We start from the raw sequence: 15,022 nt of genomic DNA on the forward strand, positions 1-15,022 counted from the left end.
TCACGCCATAGACCCGATAATTTAGATACAAACATCATGGTAACTTTAACCATTGGGGAAGACAAATGTGAAAAGATATCCGATAATTTATGTGTAAATAGATGGTAATATACGCAGCGCACATCTGATAACTAAGGTAGAAACACCATGGTAACTCTGACCGTAGGGAATATTTTTTGAAAAGATACTCAGGTATCTTCTGTGTAAATATCACGGTAGTATACCTCCTTCCCCTAGCATTTTTATGTGTAAATAGCATGAGAACATATTGTAAGGGCATATTTATCCCTAAGGTGTTTTGATGATTGATGACAATGCGTTTGCGAACTAATCGTGTGTTTTGAGTTTCCCAGACGTTTCTTCGCTAGGCACAAGACGGTGTGGTGTCCCTCGAAGACTATTGAAGACGGCGTTTTTTTTACGTTTCTTTTTGGTGGATTTGAGTCGTAGGAAAGCTGTACTATTAAGAGGGGGTCCGCGTCGGAAAGGTTCGGGTGGAATCATCACGTACACGTTTCTTCCTAGTCCCCTCCTTTCCCCTGCATCTTGGAGCATCCTCCGTTTATATCTCTTTACTCTGTTCTGGCTGCTGTGTTGGCTTGCGGTAGTACTGCTCCCTGGTGAGCGGTAGTACCGTAGGCACCAGTGGTAGTACCGTGCTGTGGTGCGGTAGTACCGCAGGTGCCCACGGTAGTACCGCTCCTCTGGAGCCGTAGTACCGTGACCCCCAGGCCAAGTACCGCTCCCTCGCGGTAGTAGGGCGGATGTAATTTTTTACATCCGCGTTACCGCGGTAGTACCGCATTCCTTGCGCGGTAGTATCGTGCGCGGCCTGGCTCAGCTGCCAGGCGGTAGTACCGCTCCTCTGCGATAGTACTGTGTCAGATTTTTGCTACGTCTGTTTTCCAGCAGAAGTAGGCACGGATGTTCTGTTATCCACGCTCTTCCCAGGCTTGGGGTTCCCTGCCTTGCGGTAGTACCGCGTCTGCGGAAGTACCGTCCTCAGCCCATGTGCTTAAGGTCTGCCCTAGCTACTGCTGCGGTTGTACCGCGGCTCCTCACGGTAGTACCACATGGCCTCGCGGTAGTACCGCTGTTCTGGAGCGGTAGTACCGCTGGTCACGGGCTGTTAGGTGGACAACGGTTGGATTTTTGTCCTAAGCTATAAAAGGGGTGTCTTCTTCCTCTAGTTGACTACCTCTTCTAACCCTAAGTTCCATTGTTGCTCTAAGCTCCATTTTCGCCCGATCTCATTCCCTAGCCATTCAAACTTGTTGATTTGCTCGGGAGTGGATGAGAAGGCCCCGATCTACACTTCCACCAAGAGAAATTTGATTCCCCCCACTAATCCCTTGCGGATCTTGTTACTCTTGGGTGTTTGAGCACCCTAGACGGTTGAGGTCAGCGAAGCCATAGTCCATTATGGTGAAGCTTCGTGGTGTCGTTGGGAGCCTCCAATTGAGTTGTGGAGATTGCCCCAACCTTGTTTATAAAGGTTCGGTCGCCGCCTCCAAGGGCACCAATAGTGGAATCACGGCATCTCGCATTGTTTGAGGGCGTGAGGAGAATACGGTGGACCTAGTGGCTTCTTGGGGAGCATTGTGCCTCCACACCGCTCCAACGGAGACGTACTTCCCCTCAAAGGGAAGGAACTTCGGTAACACATCCTCGTCTCCACCGGCTCCACTCTTGGTTATCTCGTGCCTTTACTTGTGCAAGCTTATTTGTGATATATCTCTTGCTTGCTTGTGTTCCTATCTTTGTTGCATCATATAGGTTGCTCACCTAGTTGCATATCTAGACAACCTACTTTGATGCAAAGTTTAAATTGTTAAAGAAAAGCTAAAAATTGTTAGTTGCCTGTTCACCCCCCCTCTAGTCAACCATATCGATCCTTTCAATTGGTATCAGAGCCTCGTCTCTTTGTTAAGGACTTTACCGTCCGAAGAGTATGGTTTATACCGTAGACGGTGTGGAGGAACACTCTGGTGTGAATCCGATCTCGTCTACGGGCGATGGGGGAACCTCGATCTCTCGTGAGAAGTTCAATGTGGCCTTGGAGACATTGAAAACCTCCATGACGACCGAGGTTGAAAGCATGTTTACTAAATTCCTTGAAGGGCTTAAACTATCCACCGCACCGTTGAAAGTGGGTGATCCCACTGACAAGGTGACGGATGCTATCTCCGACAAGGGGGAAGCTAGTAGTGAAAAGGCTCCTTCTAGTGGTAAAAATGACACCGGCATCTTTGCTCATGTGGAACCACCACTTGTTTATGGTGGACCGGTTCCTTCCACTCATTTGAATCATGTCGGTCCTCCCCCTAAGATTGTGAAAAATGAGGACTTTGATTCTTGGGTTTACCGCTTTAAGCGTCATTTAAATCATGTGAACACTAATCTTTGGAGAATCATTGAAGAAGGTTTTCATTCGCACGATCCAAGCAACTTCACTCCTCGAGAAGCCACGGATAATCAATTCAATGAGAATGCTCTCTTCATCATACAAGATGCAATTCCACCCGAAGATCTTCCTCATCTTCAGCCCTTTGCCTTGGCCAAAGATGCATGGCTTTGTGTTGTCTCTCTCTACCGGGGAAGCGCGAGCATTCAACGCTCCAACTATGAAGTAGTGCAAGATGAAGCCGATGAGTTTGCTATGAAAGAAGATGAAGAACCCCGTGAGCTTTATCGGAGAGTAACCAAACTCGCGGTCTCACTCCGAGATCACGGGAGCAAGGACACGGATGAAAATTGGATCAAGCGCAAATTCCTCAAGGCAATGATGCCTTACCACAAGGCCATGTCCTTCGTCATTCATCAAAGGCCGGACTTCCACACTTTGACCTCAAGTGGAGTGTTGGATGAGTTTGTGGCTATTAACATCTTGGACAAGACCGCCGACAATGCGGTGCTTCGCTCTCAAAGGGCAAAGAAGCCCAACCTTGCATTAAAGGCCAAGGTTTGCGGTGAAGAGGAAGAAGAAGAGGAAGAAGAGGAAAGCAACCCCGAAGATACAAAGTATGCCTATCATGAACACATGGCACTTGCTTCAAGGCAATTTTGGAGTAAGAAAAACTCAAGGCCAAACTTCAACAAGAACAACTCAAGTGGCACGAAGAGCAAGCAACGTGTAAGGACTTGCTACAATTGTGGAAATGTGAGTCACTTTGTTGCGGAGTGCCCGTATGAGAAGAGGGAAGACAATGGTGGCAAGCTCATTCGAAAGGACAAAGCCAAGTCTTTCCCCAACAAGAACAACTTCACCAAGAAAATCCATCACAAGGCGTTGGTGGTTCAAGAAGAGTACCATGAGGATGATGATGATGAAGATGGTGAGTTGGTGGCCATGGCATCCGTTGCCATTGCAAAAACTCCACGAGTATCTCTCTTCGACTCACCCAATGAAAACATCACCGCCAAGTGTCTCATGGCTAAAGCCACCAATAAGGTAACTCCCAACATCAAAACTACCATCATTAATAATCCTTCCTTGACGGATTGCATTGATGAATGTGGGGGATCTAATGTGGAGGAAAATGATCTTGAGTCCTTTATGGGTAAACTCAAGGGTAAATCCAAGAAGCATTTTATTGCTCTCTTGGAACAACTCGGTGAAGCCAATGACATGATCGAGTCTCATGAAGATACTATCTCCAAGATGGGGGGCATAGTCGTGACTATGCCGATGAGATCTCGGATCTTCCAATGCTCTTGAGGAAGAGCGTGGTCTTCGTTTGGCTCTTGAGGAGTCACACAACGTTGATCATGCTAAGTTAAAGAAAGATTTTGATCATGCTCTCATTGTTTCTCGTGTGCTAAACTCCGAGAAGGCCGAACTTGAGGTTGATCTTGCTAGACTCAAAGAGGAGTTTGATCTACTTGACAAGGCTCACAAGGTCTTGAAGGGTGCTCACGCTAGCCTCAAAGAGTCTCATGATCAACTTCAAGTAAAGGTAACCAAGGAAAAAGCCGCTTTTCCTCGTATGATGTTAATTGATAATGCAAATGCTACTAACCCGTGTTGTGAGCATGTGCATCTTGTTGAGGAGAACGCTAAGCTAAAGGTGCAACTTGAGAAAGGTCTTGCGTCTTGCATACAAGGCGAGAAGAACATCAATGACCTCTTGACCAACCAAAAGGGAGTTGTGGCCAAGGAAGGGATTGGGTACGTTCCCAAGTCCAAGAACAAGAAGAAGAATGACAAGGCCAAACGACCTCCTCCTCTCATGCAAACCTTTGTGAAGGAGGGTGAGGGTGCTACTAAGGAGAAGGAGAAAAACCCCATGAGGGGTATTGGTGCCAAGAAGGGAAACGCTCCCCTTCCTAACAAAGTCGGGGACTTTAACCCTTCTTACGTGTTGTGCCGCGCTAGTGATGGGCATGTTTATGCCAAATTTGTTGGTTCTCCTTATGAGTACATTGAATGGTCTATTTGGGTTCCTAAGACCCTTGTTACTAACATCAAAGGACCCATTACAAAATGGGTACCTAAAACCAAGCATTGATCTCTTCTAGGTGTTTGCTTCCGGTGGGGGGTCATGGTTGCTCGATAGTGGAGCTACTAATCATATGACCGGAAGCAAGGACTTGGTGGTGGACGTGCAAAAGATTCCATCCATGCCCACCAATGTTGAGTGGGGTGATGCCTCGTCTTCTAAGGTATTGGGACTCGGCAAAGTTTTCATTTCTCATGATCTTACGATCGAGAAGGTCATGCTTGTTGAGTCCCTTGCATACAATTTACTTTCTGTTTGTCAACTAGCACTCATGGGCTTTGCCACTTTCTTTGATATTGATTCTGTGGCCCTCTTGTGGAAGAAGACTCTTAAAGTAGCTTTTGTTGGGCATGTCGAGAACGGTCTCCATGTGATTAACTTTTCGGAGCGACCCACTAAGACCGCGACATGCCTAATGGCTAAAGTTGACGTGGGATGGCTTTGGCATCGCCGTTTAGCCCACATCAATATGAGATCTTTGCAAAGTCTTCTCAAGGGGGACCATGTCCGTGGACTAACAAATGTTAATTTTGCCAAAGATCGTGCTTGCAGTGCTTGCATCGAAGGAAAGCTACATGAGAAGGCTCACCCTCCCACGACTATCATCTATTCGAAGAGGCCCTTGGAGCTCCTTCACTTGGATCTCTTTGGACCTCCATCCTTTGATAGTCTTGGGGGTAGAAAGTATTGCTTGGTGATTGTAGATGACTATTCAAGATACACTTGGGTATATTTCTTCAAGAGGAAGAGTGAGACCCAACAAACCATCACCGACTTTGCAAATGAAGCTCAAAACAGCATAATACAAAGGTCTTGACAATAAGAAGCGACAACGGCTCTGAGTTCAAGAACTACACCTTGGATGAGTTCTTGAGTGATGAGGGAATCAAGCATCAATATTCCGCACCTTATACCCCTCAACAAAATGGTGTAGCGGAGAGGAAGAATCGGACGTTGATGGATGCGGCAAGGACCATGATGGCGGAGTTCAAGTCTCCCTACAACTTTTGGGCCGAAGCCATCAACACCGCGTGCCATGCATCTAATCGACTCTACCTCCGCAAAGGCTTGAACAAGACTCCATATGAGATACTCACCGGTAACAAGCCCAACCTCAAGTACTTCCGGGTGTTCGGGTGTAAGTGTTTCATTCTCAAGAAAGGTGTTTGTTTGTCTAAATTTGAGGCTAGAGCTCATGAGGGCATATTTGTTGGTTATGCTACAAACTCTCATGCTTACCGTGTTCTCAATAAGTCCACGGGACTTATTGAGGAAACGTGTAACGTGGAGTTTGATGAGAATAACGGCTCCCAAGTGGAGCAAAGTGGTACTTGTGATGTAGGTGATGAAGTTCCTCCTCAAGCCATAAGAAGAATGGGTGTTGGTCTTATCCTACCCATTGAGGAACCCCTTGTGGCCGAAGGAGAAGGACAATGTTCTACTCAAGTGGAACCTTCACCAACCCAAGACCCACACGCTTCCGAAGAACATAGTGAGGGCCCTCAACCTCATGAACAAGACCAAGGGCAAGATCAATCTCAAGATGGTGTTGTAACATCAAGTGATGCCCAAGGTCAAGTTCCCTCCTCCGAGCGAGTTCAAGATCAAGAGCTTCCACGAGAACGAGAACAAGCTCAAGATGACGCTCAAGATGATCAAGTGACCACTCCTCGTCTCACCCCCGAGGAGGAATTGGAGCGTCGTGCCGCCAAGGTTGCTTCCAAGCTCTCCACCAAGGATCATCTCATGACAAATGTGCTTGGAAGCTTAAGAAAGGGGGTAAGCACTTGTAGACAATTAGCAAACTATTGTGAACATCACACGTTTGTCTCTTGTGTTGAGCCCCAAAAGGTCTATGAGGCGCTCGAAGATCCGGATTGGCTCAATGCCATGCATGAAGAACTCAACAACTTCGAGCGCAACAACGTGTGGAGATTGGTGCCAAGGCCGACGGTGAACCACAAAGTCATTGGAACCAAGTGGATATTTAAGAACAAGCAAGATGCTCATGGGATTATCATTCGCAACAAGGCTCGCTTGGTAGCACAAGGCTACTCCCAAGTCGAGGGTATCGACTACGGTGAAACCTTTGCTCCCGTTGCTCGTCTTGAATCCATTCGCATGTTGATTGCATATGCTTCTCATCATAACTTTAAGTTACAACAGATGGATGTGAAGAGTGCTTTTCTTAATGGTCCTATTAATGAATTGGTTTATGTCAAGCAACCCCCCGGGTTCGAGGATCCCTACTTTCCTGATCATGTGTATCAACTCGATAAGGCACTCTATGGCCTTAAACAAGCCCCACGTGCGTGGTATGACCACCTTACCGAGTTGTTACAAGACCGTGGTTTTGAAGTTGGGCTAATCGACCCCACTCTTTTTACTAAGAAGGTCAAAGGGGAGTTGTTTGTGTGCCAATTATATGTTGATGATATTATCTTTGGTTCCCCTAAGAAAGCTTTCAATGAGGAATTTGCCGCTCTCATGACCTCAAAGTTCGAGATGTCTTCCATGGGAGAGTTGAAGTTCTTTCTCGGGTTCGAAGTGAAGAAAAGGAGAGAAGGAACCTTCATCAACCAAGCCAAATACACTCAAGACATGCTTAAGAGATTCAAGCTAAGTGATGTCAAGCCGGCGTCCACTCCCATGCCCACCAAGTGTCAACTTGACATTGATCCCAATGGTAAAGCGGTGGATCAAAAGGTATATCGCTCCATGATTGGCTCCTTGCTTTACCTTTGTGCATCTAGACCGGATATCATGTTGAGTGTGGGAATTTGTGCACGGTTTCAAGCCGCACCTAAGGAAAGTCACTATGTGGCGGTCAAACAAATCTTTCGATATTTGGCTCATACCCCAAACTTTGGCTTATGGTACCCAAGAGGAGAAAACTTCAAGCTTGTAGGTTACTCGGACTCGGATTGGGCGGGAGACAAAGTGGATAGGAAGTCCACTTCCGGAGGGTGCCAATTCCTGGGTTGCTCTTTGGTAAGTTGGTCTTCCAAAAAGCAAAGTTGTGTGTCTCTCTCGTCCACCGAAGCAGAGTATGTAGCGGCCGGTAGTTGTTGTGCACAACTCTTATGGATGAGGCAAACTTTAAAGGATTACGGTGTCATTTGTGACAAAGTGCCTCTTTGGTGTGACAATGAAAGTGCCATCAAGATTTGTCTCAACCCGGTGCAACACTTCAAGACGAAGCATATTGAGATTCGGTATCACTTCATCCGGGATCACATTAGGCGAGGGGAGATTGAGCTCAACTATGTCAACATTCATGATAACCTTGCAGATATTTTCACGAAGCCGTTGGATGAAGCAAGATTTCGCGAGTTAAGGCATGAGCTAAATATCATTGATTCGAGCAATATTGCTTGAACCCTTGCACACCCCACCATACTCAACTTGTTGTCTTGTTTAGATGTAGGCATGGACATAGGGGGGTGTTGTTCTCTCAATGAACTCTCCCTCCCCCCATTATGCATAAATTGATCAAGTCTTTCACACTAGCCATGTTTGATGGTACTTGTGCTTCAAAGACGAGTTTTGGTCATGGGCCCAAGGATAATTCTTCGCGGTGCCATACCAATTGACTCAAACATAGGTGGCTCCGGCCACCGCCCTCTCGTTGGAGAGGTTGTGTCTCGTGGTCGTCTCTTGTTGTCTTTTTGCCCCTTCTTCTCTCCTCGTGTTTGAGCTTGTTGGGTGGTGTGGTGTTCGTTTGAAGTTTTCGTGCGAAGACCACTCTTTCTCTTGTGTTGGAATTGTGCTTCTTCTTGAGCTCACGGTACTAGCGCGGCCTGCCACGGTACTACCGTGCGTGGAGTGTACGGTACTACCGGCCCAGCGCGGTACAACCGCCTGGGGGAGCGGTACTACCGCTTTGGTGCGGTCCTTCTGCCCAAGCGGTACTATCGCGATGATACGCGGTACTATCGCGCTGTCGGAGACGCGTGGGGATAAGGACGGGAACAGGGGGTTCTAACTCCCCCATACCCATTCGTCAGTTTTCCCCACTTCGTCTCTCTCTCTCTCTCACTCAAGAACGGGGCCAGAGTCCCTCGCCGGATCTCCATCTCCGGCTGCTCTCCTTGGATTCCGACCGGTGGGATCGTTCCCCACCACTTCCTCTTGCCATGGACCAAGATTTTTCCCCAAATCCCTCTCTTTCTTGTTGGTTCTCTTGTCTCTAGGTTTTTGGGGAGATGCATGTGTTCTTGAGATTTTAGGCCAAATCTTTGCAAGAGAAGGTTCTAGGAGAGTAGTGTTGCGTAGACTTTTTACTTGATATATTTTCCCGTGGTAGATGTGATCAACCGTAGTTCCGCCATGGTTTCGCGCATCTTCTCAGATTCAAAAGTAGGCTCGGATCTGACGTGGTGCAGTACTACCGCGCCTCTATTGCGGTACTACCACTTGTCCGGTACTACCGCCCGTTTGGGGCGGTACTACCGCACGCTTTGTGGCACTAAGGCCTTAGTACCGCTCCAAGCCACGGTACTACCGCGACTAGGAGAGGTACTTAATTTTTTAGTACCGCATGACCAGGTGGCACTACCGTTGTTGTCCCATCTCCCTTGTGGCATTTATCCCGTATGATTTGTACTTGTTTACCTTGCTTTGCCGTGGTCTTTGCATTGATTCTTCTCGCTCGTTGTGTGTGCTTTCTCTTGTGTCTTAGGTGGTGGCTCTCGCCGTTCCAATCCCAGTCGTGACACTGGCTCCAAGCGACTGCGCAATCCTCAAGATGAAGCACCAGAGGGCTCCAATGCCCCCAAGCGCAATGTCAAGACCACTACCAGCAAGCAAAAGGAACCTACTAAGGGCATGGATGAGATTCCCCTCAATGAGTACATCGAACGCAGGAAGATCAACCCTTATGTGAATGCTCGTGCTATCCTCAGAGGCACTGAGTTGTTTTGGACCAAGCAGCAGGCTCTCATTTATCTGGATGTAATCAAGAACAAGCAAAACACCTATGTGGATGTCAAGTGGATAGACATGAATCACATGAGGAAGGACAAGTTTCGTGACTACTTTGGAGAAGCTCTGGATTTGGTGGAGCAGTTCGGTATTGAACATGTGATCTCTTTCCACCTTGACTATGATCCTGAGCTTATCTATCAGTTCTTTGCCTCAGTTCACTTTCACCCGGGGATGAGCGGAGGATGACCTGGATGACCAATGGCCGTCAATTGTCTGCTACCTGGAAGGAGTTCATGGGTCTGCTCAACATTCCTGATGACGGGCTTCACACACCTGTTGGTGTTCGCCTCCACGCCAATTCTGAGTCTGCTAACAAGAACTTGCTTCAACCGTACTATGTTGAGAAGGTGCTTCCCAGTGGCAAATCGACTTGGGTGCTGAACTCTTTTCTGGATATCATGCATCGCATCTTCCGCAACACTATGTTCCCTCGCATTGGCGACAAGGACAAGGTTCATTCCTATTTGGTGGACATGATGCTCCTGTGCGCGGAGGCACGTTCGTCTCAGACTCAGCCACTTGATGTCTCACACATCATGTGGTGTGAGCTTCGGTTTGCGGTGTACACTCGCAAGGTACCTATCTATGGACCATACCTGTTTTTGTTGATCTCCACGACTTGGGAGAAGATGCACCCTGGTGATGAGTTCCTTGCTTCAGACTGGATTCGGCATAAGTCCATCAGTCTCCGCGTCAAGCCCAACTGGGCCAACACTACTACTCGTGCTGAGGCGTCTGCTGCTAGGAGGCCTGTTGGTGAGGAGGAGGCTGGTGCAGAGGATGTTGCTGAGGACCGTGCTACTAGGTCTTCCCCACCTTTCTCTGAGCCATCGTGGGTCAAGAAGTTGAAGGACAAGATGAAGACTCTCTTCTGCATGCAGGTGAAGGGGCGGTACAGGACTCACGTGGCATCCAAGGAGAGTCGCCGCCGCGACAAGAAGGTCATGAGGCTCTTTGGAGAGGATGTCTCTGGCGGTTCTGGGGATGCCATCACGCCAGAGGCTACATGGATGGCGAAGCAAGGTTTCAAGTGGACTAGTTCTGAGGAGGACATCGAGGAGACCGTCCCCGCCGCTGAGTCTGACGAGGAGCACGAGGAGCATTGGGATGATTTCTCTGCCTGAGCCACCCCGTGTGTGTAGGTGTCCTCTCTGCCTTTTTGGCGTCTCGATGCCAAAGGGGGAGAGAGTGTAGGGATTTGCGTGTTTGCGAGTCGTGTGTCGTGTTTGGTGTGTTTGCTTTGTCGTTTGGACCTCGTTTGCCTTTTTTTGGTTTGTGCCTTTGAGACTTATTCTTCATATGGTGTAAGACATATGCACTCTATTCTATCTTAGTGAGCTTATGTTTGTGCTATCTTGTCTAGTGTTAGCCTTACTATTGCAAGATATGCATTGTCTCTATAATATTAGGGGAGCTTTGATCCTAGTATGTGTACCGTGCAGTCCAAAGCACCCATCTAGTTGGCATACATCTAGGGGGAGCCCGTCTATATTCTAGAGAGGAGGGGTTTGCGTTTGCTTAATATTATTTCCCTTGTGCAAATCCCGTATTGTCATCAATCCACCAAAAGGGGGGAGATTGTAAGGGCATATTTATCCCTAAGGTGTTTTGGTGATTGATGACAATGTGTTTGCGGACTAATCGTGTGTCTTGAGTTTCCCAGACGTTTCTTTGCTAGGCACAAGCCGGTGTGGTGCCCCTCAAAGACTATTGAAGACGCCGTTTTTCTACGTTTCTTTTTGGTGGATTTGAGTCATAGGAAAGCTGTACTATTAAGAGGGGGTCCGCATCGGAAAGGTTCGGGTGGAATCATCACGTACATGTTTCTTCCTAGTCCCGTCCTTTTCCCTGCATCTTGAAGCATCCTCCGTTTATATCTCTTTACCCTATTCTGGCTGCTGTGTTGACTTGCGGTAGTACTGCTCCCTAGTGAGCGGTAGTACCGTAGGCACCAGCGGTAGTACCGTGCTGTGGCGCGGTAGTACCGCTCCTCTGGAGCCGTAGTACCATGACCCCCAGGCCAAGTAACGCTCCCTCGCGGTAGTAGGGGCGGATCTAATTTTTTACATCCGCGCTACCGCGGTAGTACCGCATTCCTTGCACGGTAGTACCGTGCGCGGCCTGGCTCAGCTGCCAGGCGGTAGTACCGCTTCTCTGCGGTAGTACTGTGTCGGATTTTTGCTACGTCCGTTTTCCAGCGGAAGTAGGCACGGATGTTCTGTTATCCACGCTCTTCCCAGGCTTGGGGTTCCCTGCCTTGCGGTAGTACCGCAAGGGGGAGCGGTAGTACCGCATCTGCGGAAGTACCATCCTCAGCCCATGTGCTTAAGGTCTGCTCTAGCTACTGCTGCGGTTGTACCGCGGCTCCTCACGGTAGTACCGCATGGCCTCGCGGTAATACCGCTGTTCTGGAGCGGTAGTACCGCTGGTCGCGGGCTGGTAGGTGGATAACGGTTGGATTTTTGTTCTAAGCTATAAAAGGGGTGTCTTCTTCCTCTAGTTGACTACCTCTTCCAACCCTAAGCTCCATTGTTGCTCTAAGCTCCAGTTTCGCCCAATCTCACTCCCTATCCATTCAAACTTGTTGATTTGCTCGGGAGTGGATGAGAAGGCCCCGATCTACACTTCCACCAAGAGAAATTTGATTCCCCCCACTAATCCCTTGCGGATCTTGTTACTCTTGGGTGTTTGAGCACCCTAGACGGTTAAGGTCACCGTGGAGCCATAGTCCATTGTGGTGAAGCTTCGTGGTGTCGTTGGGAGCCTCCAATTGAGTTGTGGAGATTGCCCCAATCTTGTTTGTAAAGGTTCGGTCGCCGCCTCCAAGGGAACCAATAGTGTAATCACGGCATCTCGCATTGTGTGAGGGCGTGAGGAGAATACGGTGGCCCTAGTGGCTTCTTGGGGAGCATTGTGCCTCCACACCGCTCCAACGGAGACGTACTTCCCCTCAAAGGGAAGGAACTTCGGTAACACATCCTCGTCTCCACCGGCTCCACTCTTGGTTATCTCGTGCCTTTACTTGTGCAAGCTTATTTGTGATATATCTCTTGCTTGCCTGTGTTCCTATCTTTGTTGCATCATGTAGGTTGCTCACCTAGTTACATATCTAGACAACCTACTTTGATGCAAAGTTTAAATTGTTAAAGAAAAACTAAAAATTGTTAGTTGCCTATTCACCCCTCCTCTAGTCAACCATATCGATCCTTTCACATATGCACTACGATAACTAAACACCATGATAAGTTTTTGACCCGTGGGGGGAGGGGATTTGCTGAAACATACCCCTGATAAATTTTGTGTAAATAGCATGATATTTTAAGCACTACGAGCTTGATAGGTTACCTAGAATCCCCATGATAACTTTTTGTCCCGGAAAAAAGTTGTTCAAAACATCCCCAATATTTTTTGTGAAAAGAACATGATAATATAAGCACCGCATAACCGATAACTTGCAATATAAACATGATGGTAACTTTTTTACCAAAGGAAACTAAGTTGTTAAAAACATACACTCGCCTCGCGCGTGGCCCTCTTGGATGAACACAACACATGGCGTGTCACGGGAAAGTCACATAATGTTTAGTGTCATGAGGGGCACATGTGCTATAGGCGTGATAAGTTACGCAAAAACATCGTGGTAATTTTTGACCTATGGAAAAAGCTACCGAAACACACCCAGGTTTTTAGGTGCAAGTACCTTGATAATATACAAACTGTAGATCCGGTAACTCATGTACAATCCCTCATGGTAACTTTGACCGGGGGGAGGTTGATGTACATATACCTTGATAACTTATGTGTAAGTACCACGATATTTTACACATCGAAGACCTTATAACTTGTGTACAAAACCAGTGGTAACTTTGAAGGGATGTAGTTGTTGAAGCATAGATACCTGTTATGTTCTATGTAAATAGCACGGTAAGTTATGCAACACAGGCCTGATAACTTGCATACAAATACCATGGTAACTTTGTCCTGAGGAGAAATCATGTGGTAGACATGAAGAAGTGGCAGTTTTCTCGGGGGTGGGCGCCCGAGATGTGCGGGAGAAGCAGGTTTCTCGGGCGAGCATGCGGGGTCGTTTGGGAGGAGGCGAGGTAAAAGGACGAGGGATCATGTGGTACTTTAAAATGAAAGAAGTAGAGGTGTGACAATTTTGCTTATATGGCACACGTGTGCCAAATATCACAGTCCATTTCTAAATACATAGTGGAGAATTTCTTTTAAATACGATGCATTTTCAGTGGTAATGTTAAAAATCTGATGTCTGATTTTAACCTGGCAACGAATGTTTTCCATCATCGCTCCTCTGTTCTGCCCCGATCTAATCCGGAGTTCTTTTTCGGTACTCTGCCAGAGGGGAAGACCATCACAGTGGCCATCTAAATCAACCTTATTGCCACCATGATTGCTCGTCTAGTTTTTTGGACTATGGGTCCATAACAGTAGCTAGATGACAATCTCTCTCTACATTATTGTGATCCATCAGATGTAACCTCTAGGGATTTGTGTATGGTTTATTATTGGATTCATATGAGTTCTTTGTTGCCTAATTTATAGACATATATGATTTCTAATCTATTAATCTTGCACTGGCCATGTTAAGATGAATGATCTCTAAGAGGGAGTTGTGTATGTTACTTGGGTCCAATATTGCAAGTGATCTACGACAGTGATAGAAGGTGTGAAATGCTTGTATTTTGTTGTTGCCACTAAGGATAAAAAGATACTCCCTTCGTTTCAGAATATAAGGTGTATTAGTTTCCATGCAAGTCAACCAATTGAATGTTTAACCAAGGCTATAGAATAAAATAACAACATTTGGAATACCTAATAGACAAAATATATAACTACCTTTCATGATGGATCAAATGATTAAATTTTGTATTGTGGATATTGATGTATTTTTCTAAAAACTCGGTCAAATATGCACTCTCTTGACTTAAAAAACAAATACACCTTATATAAAGGAAAGGAGGGAGTAGTTGTGTAGTAATTCGTCTCAAATGTCTTTATAATATTTTATTGTTTCATGTCATGTTTATATCATTTTGGCATCAATGTTTATTATTGTTTCTAGACAAACCTATTAACTTAGTGCCTAGTGTTAGTTGTTTGGTTTCTACATGTTTTTAGATTTTCAGGAAAATCAATTTTACGGAGTTCCAAAAATATGAAAAATGTTCCAGAAAATCTTTGTCATCGGGAAGCTTCCTGAGGACACAAGAGCTGGCTAGGGGTGGCCCACAACCCACATCCTCCAGGTGCCCCCACCACACGTCCAGGGGCGCATGGTGGGGCCGCATGGAGCCCTTGGTCCACCTCTCCACCATCTTTTGACATCTACATTTTTTGTTCGCACCGAAAACCCTAAATATCGAGGAGTTATTCAATTTCTACCATTGCACCTCTTTGTTCCATGGTGATCCAATCCAGAGGCCTTTTTGGTACTCCGTCGAAGAAGAAAATCATCACGGTGGCCATCTCCATCAACTTGAAGGTCACCATGATTGCCGGTGAGTAATTTCCTT

The sequence above is a fragment of the Triticum urartu genome, chromosome 7 (assembly GCF_003073215.2).
Source record: "Triticum urartu cultivar G1812 chromosome 7, Tu2.1, whole genome shotgun sequence".
NCBI classification, from domain to species: domain Eukaryota; kingdom Viridiplantae; phylum Streptophyta; class Magnoliopsida; order Poales; family Poaceae; genus Triticum; species Triticum urartu.